Here is a 12,132-nt window from a genome sequence, read left to right on the forward strand (position 1 = left end):
ATTGAGAAAACATTTGTGCTGATATCTGACCGTTTCTATTGGCCAAAGATGGGAACTGATGTGACTTGGTACTGTGATACCTGTGGAAATTGTGTTCTTAGGAAGACCTTGCCTGGGAGGAATGCCCCTCTTCAAAATATCACCTCAGATGAACCCATGGATTTGGTGTGCATCGATTTTTTGACTATTGAGTCTGAAGCAGGAAAAAAATGTATATCTTAGTAGTCACGGACCACTTTACTCGCTTTTCCCAAGCATACCTAACAAGGGATCAATGGGCTATAACTGTGGCAAAGACCCTATGAGAAAGATTTTTCATACATTACACATGCTTACGTTCTGACCAGGGGCGGGATTTTGAATGTCGGCTCATCCGGGAGTTATGTGAGGTCTGTGGTATAAAAAAATCAAGAACCACACCATACCATCCACAAGGAGACCTGCAACCCGAAAGGTTTAACCGCACCCTTCTCAATATGCTGGGCACCCTGGATCATAGACAAAAGTCTCAGTTGAGTCAGTACATATGTCATATAATTGTACGAAGAATGAAGCCACGGGATACTCCCCTTATTTATTAATGTTTGGAAGAGAGGCACGTTTACCTATTGATGTTTGTTTAGGAGTTTTGGCACAAGAAAGGTTTCTGTTCCCCATACTAAGTATGTGGAACAGTTGCGGAAAGACCTTAAGATAGCTCATCAGCTTGCCCAATTAGCAGCAGAAAAGTTAGGAGAAAAAAATAAGGCCCGTTATGATTTAAAAGTTAGGGATAGAGTACTGCTTCCTGGGGATAAAGTTCTCATACGAAACTTAGGACCTTCCCAGAGGTTTAAAATAAGTAATAGATGGTGTTCCAAACCGTATGTTGTGGTGGAGCAGCTGTCCGGTTGCACATCTTACAAAATCATACAGGAAGGAACCCCAGGTCCTATAAAAACTTACCACCGGCAACATATCCTCCGTATAGGTTGTGAAGTTAGACTTACCTCAGATCTCTCATTAGAGCCTGAAAGGCTAAAAAATTACCCACAGAGTGCAAAGTAGACTACTCCTCTGATGAATATGATTCTTCGTACAAAGAATTAAGGGGTTGTATCTATCAAGAAAGATTAGACACGCAAAGAGGAAAGCAGTTTAATATAAGTGGAATTTCAGGATTTTCATCATGTGACCTGTCATTTAAGTACCCACCTCAAACTCCACCTACTGTGAGTGAATTTGAGGTAGGTGATATAGAACATTGTGAGGACTTGGGTATCTCAGATGCTGAATCTAGAGAAAGTGGAGCTGTTTTGAGGATGATATTTCCCATCCCAAAAGAAATAAAAGGCCTCCTACAATTCTGACATATGATACGTTGGGGAATCCATCAGAAGGATTGCGGACCATACATCCTAATATAATTTACTCCTTGCCTTATTTTGGATGGCTTTTTAAGGGGTGAAGGGAAGTTTGTGTAGGCAATGGAAATGTTGAAATGGTTAAATAATATCTTATTAGTTTATGGTGTACATCCCCCAATTCATAGTTCTTGGTGTCAGCACACCAGAGGGAGAGTGTAACCCTTTGTTATAACTATAGGTTTAAAATTATAAACTGTATGAATAAGGGTGTTTATAAACTGTCTATAATATAATAAATGTTTAATGTATCCCTCCTCTAAAGTGATAGCAGACTGTGTGGCTAGAGAGAGTTACAAGCAGCACTGAACTGGTTAAATGGAGCACTGAATCAGTTAAATGCTGCTCTGAACTTTCTAAAGTGTCCACGAGCTGCAGAGTAGGATTTACTGAAAGAGGTCACGAGCAAGGAGCAGGACACATCCGGGAACTGTATGGATCTCTAGCCTGACCTTTGCTCAGAAGGGGAAAAGTGAGAGACTCAGTGTGAGGAGAGGCAGTGTCTGCAGCAGTACTTTACCTCAGGTCTGCACAGACTTTGCCCTCTGTCTTCAGGGGGAGGGAAGGAGTGTAGCCCAACTGTCAGACCCTCTCTTCCAGAACCCTGTTCTCTGATCTGCCTCCTCTGATATCACTGCTGACAGAGGGGAGCTCCGGCATTACTGTGCTTCTTGCTAATAAGAAGGAGCCTATTCATGAGGAGAGGAGCGTGCCACCCAGTGTGACCATATAAGGGTGTGTGTGCCTGGTCAGCTGTATCTCCTGGAGAAAGCCTGCCAGAGACAGAGGGATCATAGCGGTAAAACATAAGCACCTCTATTGCACAGCAGTACACAGAGTGAACTGTCATAGGTGCTAGCAAACAGCAAGTATTTATTAAAAGCATTTTATTAGAACATGCTAATGTGCTTGGATAACATCATAAACAGACAGTCTCTTCAGCATGTCATTAATGCAGATATATTGCAGTTTCTCACACTAAGGGGGTCATGCCGAGTTGTTCGCTCGGTATTTTCTTCGCATCGCAGCGATTTTCCGCTAACTGCGCATGCGCAATGTTTGCACTGCGACTGCGCCAAGTAAATTTGCTATGCAGTTAGGTATTTTACTCACGGCGTTACAAGGTTTTTTCTTCGTTCTGGTGATCGTAATGTGATTGACAGGAAGTGGGTGTTTCTGGGTGGAAACAGGCCGTTTTATGGGAGTGTGTGAAAAAACGCTACCGTTTCTGGGAAAAATGCGGGAGTGGCTGGAGAAACGGAGGAGTGTCTGGGCGAATGCTGGGTGTGTTTATGACGTCAAACCAGGAACGACAAGCACTGAACTGATCGCAGATGCCGAGTAAGTTTGAAGCTACTCATAAACTGCTAAGAAGTGTCTTTTCGCAATTTTGCTGATCTTTCGTTCGCAATTTTGATAAGCTAAGATTCACTCCCAGTAGGCGGCGGCTTAGCGTGTGCAAAGCTGCTAAAAGCAGCTTGCGAGCGAACAACTCGGAATGACCACCTAAAGCCATTCTTGTAAGGTCTACTATAATCTGCTGAGAGGGAGACACTGCCAGGGACCAGCTCACCTTCAGCTGCACCTAGTAAAACTGCAGACTTCATGACAGGAGGAATTAGCACATAACTTATGAGTATTCCAAGCAGCTGCAAAATAGAGAAGTAATACTGAGCAGAAATGTTATTTACTATTCTAAAGCAGAGGGGCAGAGTTTCCAGCAGGAAGTCAAGTGAATTACTATATATTTAGTAGAGATGAGCGGGTTCGGTTCCTCGGAATCCGAACCCCCCCGAACTTCAGCCTTTTTACACGGGTCCGAGGCAGACTCGGATCTTCCCGCCTTGCTCGGCTAACCCGAGCGCGCCCGAACGTCATCATCCCGCTGTCGAATTCTCGCGAGGCTCGTATTCTATCGCGAGACTCAGATTCTACATAAGGAGCCGCGCGTCGCCGCCATTTTCACACGTGCATTGAGATTGATAGGGAGAGGACGTGGCTGGCGTCCTCTCCGTTTATAGTTACTGTTAGTAGTTAGTTGATCTGATTGCTGCTTAGCTTATTGTGGGGAGGATTGGGGAGAGCTGTTAGGAGGAGTACAGTCAGTGCAGAGTTTTGCTAGTTTTTTTTTAATCCGTTCTCTGCCTGAAAAAAATGCTCCATACCATATCTGTGCTCAGCCTCAGTGTGCTGCATGATATATCTATGTATATCTGACTGTGCTGAGTGCTCACTGCTCACACAGCTGAATTGTGGGGGAGACTGGGGTGCAGTTATAGCAGGAGTACAGTGCACACTTTTGCTGCCAGTGTGACTGACCAGTGACCACCAGTATATTGTCTGCCTGAAAAAGTTAAACACTACTGTTTGTGGTGTTTTTTTTTTTTATTCTATAAACGCATTCTGCTGACAGTGTCCAGCAGGTCCGTCATTCATTATATTATATAAATATTTACCTGCAGTAGTGTTATATTTTTTTTGTTCATCTCTATCATCTTTATCATCTCTATATTAGCAGACGCAGTACGGTAGTCCACGGCTGTGGCTACCTCTGTGTCGTCAGTGCTCGTCCATAATTGTATACCTACCTGTGGTGGGGTTTTTTTTTCTATCTTCTTCATACTAGTAGTTTAGGAGTCTGCTGACAGTGTCCAGCAGGTCCATCATTATATTATATATATACCTGCAGTAGTGATATATATATATTTTTTATATCATTATCATCTCTATACTAGCAGACGCAGTACGGTAGTCCACGGCTGTAGCTACCTCTGTGTCGTCAGTGCTCGTCCATAATTGTATACCTACCTGTGGTGGGGGTTTTTTTTCTATCTTCTTCATACTAGTAGTTTAGGAGTCTGCTGACAGTGTCCAGCAGGTCCGTCATTATATTATATATATACCTGCAGTAGTGATATATATATATTTTTTATATCATTATCATCTCTATACTAGCAGACGCAGTACGGTAGTCCACGGCTGTAGCTACCTCTGTGTCGTCAGTGCTCGTCCATAATTGTATACCTACATGTGGTGGGTTTTTTTTTCTATCTTCTTCATACTAGTAGTTTAGGAGTCTGCTGACAGTGTCCAGCAGGTCCGTCATTATATTATATATATACCTGCAGTAGTGATATATATATATTTTTTATATCATTATCATCTCTATACTAGCAGACGCAGTACGGTAGTCCACGGCTGTAGCTACCTCTGTGTCGTCAGTGCTCGTCCATAATTGTATACCTACCTGTGGTGGGGTTTTTTTTTCTATCTTCTTCATACTAGTAGTTTAGGAGTCTGCTGACAGTGTCCAGCAGGTCCGTCATTATATTATATATACCTGCAGTACTGATATATATATATTTTTTATATCATTATCATCTCTATACTAGCAGACGCAGTACGGTAGTCCACGGCTGTAGCTACCTCTGTGTCGTCAGTCACTCGTCATCCATAAGTATACTAGTATCCATCCATCTCCATTGTTTACCTGAGGTGCCTTTTAGTTGTGCCTATTAAAATATGGAGAACAAAAATGTTGAGGTTCCAAAATAGGGAAAGATCAAGATCCACTTCCACCTCGTGCTGAAGCTGCTGCCACTAGTCATGGCCGAGACGATGAAATTCCATCAACGTCGTCTGCCAAGGCCGATGCCCAATGTCATAGTACAGAGCATGTAAAATCCAAAACACAAAAGATCAGTAAAAAAAGGACTCAAAAATCTAAATTCAAATCGTCGGAGGAGAAGCGTAAACTTGCCAATATGCCATTTACCACACGGAGTGGCAAGGAACGGCTGAGGCCCTGGCCTATGTTCATGGCTAGTGGTTCAGCTTCACATGAGGATGGAAGCACTCAGCCTCTCGCTAGAAAAATGAAAAGACTTAAGCTGGCAAAAGCACAGCAAAGAACTGTGCGTTCTTCGAAATCACAAATCCACAAGGAGAGTCCAATTGTGTCGGTTGCGATGCCTGACCTTCCCAACACTGGACGTGAAGAGCATGCGCCTTCCACCATTTGCATGCCCCCTGCAAGTGCTGGAAGGAGCACCCGCAGTCCAGTTCCTGATAGTCAGATTGAAGATGTCAGTGTTGAAGTACACCAGGATGAGGAGGATATGGGTGTTGCTGGCGCTGGGGAGGAAATTGACAAGGAGGATTCTGATGGTGAGGTGGTTTGTTTAAGTCAGGCACCCGGGGAGACACCTGTTGTCCGTGGGAGGAATATGGCCATTGACATGCCAGGTGAAAATACCAAAAAAATCAGCTCTTCGGTGTGGAAGTATTTCAACAGAAATGCGGACAACATTTGTCAAGCCGTGTGTTGCCTTTGTCAAGCTGTAATAAGTAGGGGTAAGGACGTTAACCACCTCGGAACATCCTCCCTTATACGTCACCTGCAGCGCATTCATCATAAGTCAGTGACAAGTTCAAAAACTTTGGGCGACAGCGGAAGCAGTCCACTGACCAGTAAATCCCTTCCTCTTGTAACCAAGCTCACGCAAACCACCCCACCAACTCCCTCAGTGTCAATTTCCTCCTTCCCCAGGAATGCCAATAGTCCTGCAGGCCATGTCACTGGCAATTCTGACGAGTCCTCTCCTGCCTGGGATTCCTCCGATGCATCCTTGCGTGTAACGCCTACTGCTGCTGGCGCTGCTGTTGTTGCTGCTGGGAGTCGATGGTCATCCCAGAGGGGAAGTCGTAAGACGACTTTTACTACTTCCACCAAGCAATTGACTGTCCAACAGTCCTTTGCGAGGAAGATGAAATATCACAGCAGTTATCCTGCTGCAAAGCGGATAACTGAGGCCTTGGCATCCTGGGCGGTGAGAAACGTGGTACTGGTATCCATCATTACTGCAGAGCCAACTATAGACTTGATTGAGGTACTGTGTCCCCGGTACCAAATACCATCTAGGTTCCATTTCTCTAGGCAGGCGATACCGAAAATGTACACAGACCTCAGAAAAAGACTCACCAGTGTCCTAAAAAATGCAGTTGTACCCAATGTCCACTTAACCACGGACATGTGGACAAGTGGAGCAGGGCAGACTCAGGACTATATGACTGTGACAGCCCACTGGGTAGATGTATTGACTCCCGCCGCAAGAACAGCAGCGGCGGCACCAGTAGCAGCATCTCGCAAACGCCAACTCTTTCCTAGGCAGGCTACACTTTGTATCACCGCTTTCCAGAATACGCACACAGCTAAAAACCTCTTACGGCAACTGAGGAAGATCATCAAAGAATGGCTTACCCCAATTGGACTCTCCTGTGGATTTGTGGCATCGGACAACGCCAGCAATATTGTGTGTGCATTAAATATGGGCAAATTCCAGCACGTCCCATGTTTTGCACATACCTTGAATTTGGTGGTGCAGAATTATTTAAAAAACGAGAGGGGCGTGCAAGAGATGCTGTCGGTGGCCAGAAGAATTGCGGGACACTTTCGGCGTACAGGCACCACGTACAGAAGACTGGAGCAACACCAAAAACGCCTGAACCTGCCCTGCCATCATCTGAAGCAAGAAGTGGTAACGAGGTGGAATTCAACCCTCTATATGCTTCAGAGGTTGGAGGAGCAGCAAAAGGCCATTCAAGCCTATACAACTGAGCACGATATAGGAGGTGGAATGCACCTGTGTCAAGCGCAGTGGAGAATGATTTCAACGTTGTGCAAGGTTCTGCAACCTTTTGAACTTGCCACATGTAAAGTCAGTTCAGACACTGCCAGCCTGAGTCAGGTCATTCCCCTCATCAGGCTTTTGCAGAAGAAGCTGGAGACATTGAAGGAGGAGCTAACACAGAGCGATTCCGCTAGGTATGTGGGACTTGTGGATGGAGCCCTTAATTCGCTTAACAAGGATTCACGTGTGGTCAATCTGTTGAAATCAGAGCACTACATTTTGGCCACCGTGCTCGATCCTAGATTTAAAACCTACCTTGGATCTCTCTTTCCGGCAGACACAAGTCTGCAGGGGTTCAAAGAACTGCTGGTGAGAAAATTGTCAAGTCAAGCGGAACGCGACCTGTCAACATCTCCTCCTTCACATTCTCCCGCAACTGGGGGTGCGAGGAAAAGGCTCAGAATTCCGAGCCCACCCGCTGGCGGTGATGCAGGGCAGTCTGGAGCGACTGCTGATGCTGACATCTGGTCCGGACTGAAGGACCTGCCAACGATTACGGACATGTCGTCTACTGTCACTGCATATGATTCTCTCCCCATTGAAAGAATGGTGGAGGATTATATGAGTGACCGCATCCAAGTAGGCACGTCAGACAGTCCGTACGTATACTGGCAGGAAAAAGAGGCAATTTGGAGGCCCTTGCACAAACTGGCTTTATTCTACCTAAGTTGCCCTCCCACAAGTGTGTACTCCGAAAGAGTGTTTAGTGCCGCCGCTCACCTTGTCAGCAATCGGCGTACGAGGTTACTTCCAGAAAATGTGGAGAAGATGATGTTCATTAAAATGAATTATAATCAATTCCTCCATGGAGACATTCACCAGCAGCAATTGCCTCCACAAAGTGCACAGGGAGCTGTGATGGTGGATTCCAGTGGGGACGAATTGATAATCTGTGAGGAGGGGGATGTACACGGTGATGAATCGGAGGATGATGATGAGGTGGACATCTTGCCTCTGTAGAGCCAGTTTGTGCAAGGAGAGATTAATTGCTTCTTTTTTGGTGGGGGTCCAAACCAACCCGTCATTTCAGTCACAGTCGTGTGGCAGACCCTGTCACTGAAATGATGGGTTGGTTAAAGTGTGCATGTCCTGTTTATACAACATAAGGGTGGGTGGGAGGGCCCAAGGACAATTCCATCTTGCACCTCTTTTTTCTTTCATTTTTCTTTGCGTCATGTGCTGTTTGGGGAGTGTTTTTTGGAAGGGCCATCCTGCGTGACACTGCAGTGCCACTCCTAGATGGGCCAGGTGTTTGTGTCGGCCACTTGGGTCGCTGAGCTTAGTCACACAGCTACCTCATTGCGCCTCTTTTTTTCTTTGCGTCATGTGCTGTTTGGGGAGTGTTTTTTGGAAGGGTCATCCTGCGTGACACTGCAGTGCCACTCCTAGATGGGCCAGGTGTTTGTGTCGGCCACTTGGGTCACTGAGCTTAGTCATCCAGCGACCTCGGTGAAAATTTTAGGACTAAAAATAATATTGTGAGGTGTGAGGTGTTCAGAATAGACTGAAAATGAGTGGAAATTATGGTTATTGAGGTTAATAATACTTTGGGATCAAAATGACCCCCAAATTCTATGATTTAAGCTGTTTTTTAGGGTTTTTTGAAAAAAACACCCGAATCCAAAACACACCCGAATCCGACAAAAAAAATTTGGTGAGGTTTTGCCAAAACGCGTTCGAACCCAAAACACGGCCACGGAACCGAACCCAAAACCAAAACACAAAACCCGAAAAATTTCCGGTGCACATCTCTAATATTTAGTTGCATTTGCAGCCTCTCTGGATGTTGTATTTTATGGGATCATATGAACTATACTGTGCACTACGCCAAAGCATAACCATATTGCAGTAATACACTAACTAGACAATATCTGCACAAAAACTGTTCAGTCATAAGGCTCAATAAAGAAACTTTATACGTATGCAACTGCATCAGTAACAGTAAAAGCAAGCTAGATGAGGATTACAACTAATGTGCACCACCATTGTTGAAGCAACTTTGTGACACTAAAAGCTTATGCAAATTTCAAGGGCTTATATTGCAGTATAAGAAGATACTCAGTAGTTTGTAACTAAAACACTGAATGTCATTATTCTAAACACAGAATGTCATTTTAAGAAATGGGGATTTAGCGCATGCTATAATTTGCTAGGTTAAAATTCACTTGCAAAAGAAGATAAAAGGTACTGTAATATACATAAGGTATTGATGTATGTAACTTCATGAATCTCATAAGGATTTATATTTAGCCTACAGAGAACCTCAAATAATTAGTTAGTGTGTGCATTGGGGAAGGGAAAGTTACATTGTGTGTTGATAACCCATTGCTTATCACCATATCAAACAATCATCCTGTGAAGAGTTCCTGCAAAATAAAGAACTGTTATCTTGTTACCAAAATGTCTTTAATTAATAAATGGAAATCTTAATGTATAATTTTTGCATATTCTGGTTGTAGTGATCCATTTAGTCTGGGATTAACTGTTAATGCATAGGGTTTACCCAAGCAAGCCCCATGAGATACCACTAACAATGTAGCTTGAGTGGAGGCACAAATTATTTATCTTAACCTACCTAGATGGGACCTAAGGTAGGTTACACTTGCAAGAGTACCACAAATATTTTTCTGTAGAATGGGAGGTTACATAATGGCTCAAATGCATTTCATCATTCCTCACACATATTTTTATAATTAAGGAGTGCAAGAATTCAATTCTGTCTACTTCATTTGTGTAAAAAATAAGATTTTACGTACCGATAAATCTATTTCTCGTAGTCCGTAGTGGATGCTGGGGACTCCGTCAGGACCATGGGGATTAGCGGCTCCGCAGGAGACAGGGCACAAAAATAAAGCTTTAGGATCAGGTGGTGTGCACTTGCTCCTCCCCCTATGACCCTCCTCCAAGCCTCAGTTAGGATACTGTGCCCGGACGAGCGTACACAATAAGGAAGGATTTTGAATCCCGGGTAAGACTCATACCAGCCACACCAATCACACCGTACAACTTGTGATCTGAACCCAGTTAACAGTATGACAACGTAGGAGCCTCTGAACAGACAGCTCACAACAAGAACAACCCGATTTTTTTGTAACAATAACTATGTACAAGTATTGCAGACAATCCGCACTTGGGATGGGCGCCCAGCATCCACTACGGACTACGAGAAATAGATTTATCGGTAAGTAAAATCTTATTTTCTCTAACGTCCTAGTGGATGCTGGGGACTCCGTCAGGACCATGGGGATTATACCAAAGCTCCCAAACGGGCGGGAGAGTGCGGATGACTCTGCAGCACCGAATGAGAGAACTCCAGGTCCTCTTTAGCCAGGGTATCAAATTTGTAGAATTTTACAAACGTGTTCTCCCCCGACCACGTAGCTGCTCGGCAGAGTTGTAATGCCGAGACCCCTCGGGCAGCCGCCCAGGATGAGCCCACCTTCCTTGTGGAATGGGCCTTGACAGATTTAGGCTGTGGCAGGCCTGCCACAGAATGTGCAAGTTGAATTGTGCTACAAATCCAACGAGCAATCGTCTGCTTAGAAGCAGGAGCACCCAGCTTGTTGGGTGCATACAGTATAAACAGCGAGTCAGATTTTCTGACTCCAGCCGTCCTTGAAATATATATTTTCAATGCCCTGACAACGTCCAGCAACTTGGAATCCTCCAAATCGCTAGTAGCCGCAGGCACCACAATAGGCTGGTTCAGGTGAAACGCTGACACCACCTTAGGCAGAAAATGAGGACGCGTCCGCAGTTCTGCCCTGTCCGAATGGAAAATCAGATATGGGCTTTTATACGATAAAGCCGCCAATTCTGACACTCTCCTGGCTGAAGCCAGGGCCAGTAGCATGGTTACTTTCCATGTAAGATATTTCAAATCCACCGATTTGAGTGGCTCAAACCAATGGGATTTGAGAAAATCCAAAACTACATTAAGGTCCCACGGAGCCACTGGGGGCACAACCGGGGCTGTATATGTAGTACTCCTTTTACAAAAGTCTGGACTTCAGGAACTGAAGCCAATTCTTTCTGGAAGAAAATCGACAGGGCCGAAATTTGAACCTTAATGGACCCCAACTTGAGGCCCATAGACAATCCTGTTTGCAGGAAATGTAGGAATCGACCCAATTGAAATTCCTCCGTGGGGGCCTTCCTGGCCTCACACCACGCAACATATTTTCTCCAAATGCGGTGATAATGTTGTGCAGTCACCTCCTTCCTGGCTTTAACCAGTGTAGGAATGACCTCTTCTGGAATGCCTTTTTCCCTTAGAATTCGGCGTTCAACCGCCACGCCGTCAAACGCAGCCGTGGTAAGTCTTGGAATAGACACGGTCCCTGCTGAATCAGGTCCCGTCTTAGAGGTAGAGGCCACGGATTTTCCGTGAGCATCTCCTGAAGTTCCGGGTACCAAGTTCTTCTTGGCCAATCCGGAGCCACGAGTATCGTTCTTACTCCCCTTTGCCGTATAATTCTCAGTACTTTGGGTATGAGAGGCAGAGGAGGAAACACATACACTGACTGGAACACCCACGGTGTTACCAGAGCGTCCACAGCTATTGCCTGAGGGTCTCTTGACCTGGCGCAATACCAGTTTTTTGGTGAGGCGAGACGCCATCATATCCACCTTTGGTTTTTCCCAACGGTTCACAATCATGTGGAAGACTTCTGGATGAAGTCCCCACTCTCCCGGGTGTAGATCGTGTCTGCTGAGGAAGTCTGCTTCCCAGTTGTCCACTCCCGGAATGAACACTGCTGACAGTGCTATCACATGATCTTCCGCCCAGCGAAGAATCCTTGCAGCTTCTGCCATTGCTCTCCTGCTTCTTGTGCCGCCCTGTCTGTTTACGTGGGCGACTGCCGTGATGTTGTCCGACTGGATCAACACCGGCTGACCCTGAAGCAGGGGTTTTGCCAGGCTTAGAGCATTGTAAATCGCTCTTAGCTCCAGTATATTTATGTGAAGAGACATCTCCAGGCTTGACCATACTCCCTGGAAGTTTCTTCCCTGTGTGACCGCTCCCCAGCCTCTCAGAC

The sequence above is a fragment of the Pseudophryne corroboree genome, chromosome 4 (assembly GCF_028390025.1).
Source record: "Pseudophryne corroboree isolate aPseCor3 chromosome 4, aPseCor3.hap2, whole genome shotgun sequence".
Classification (NCBI taxonomy): domain Eukaryota; kingdom Metazoa; phylum Chordata; class Amphibia; order Anura; family Myobatrachidae; genus Pseudophryne; species Pseudophryne corroboree.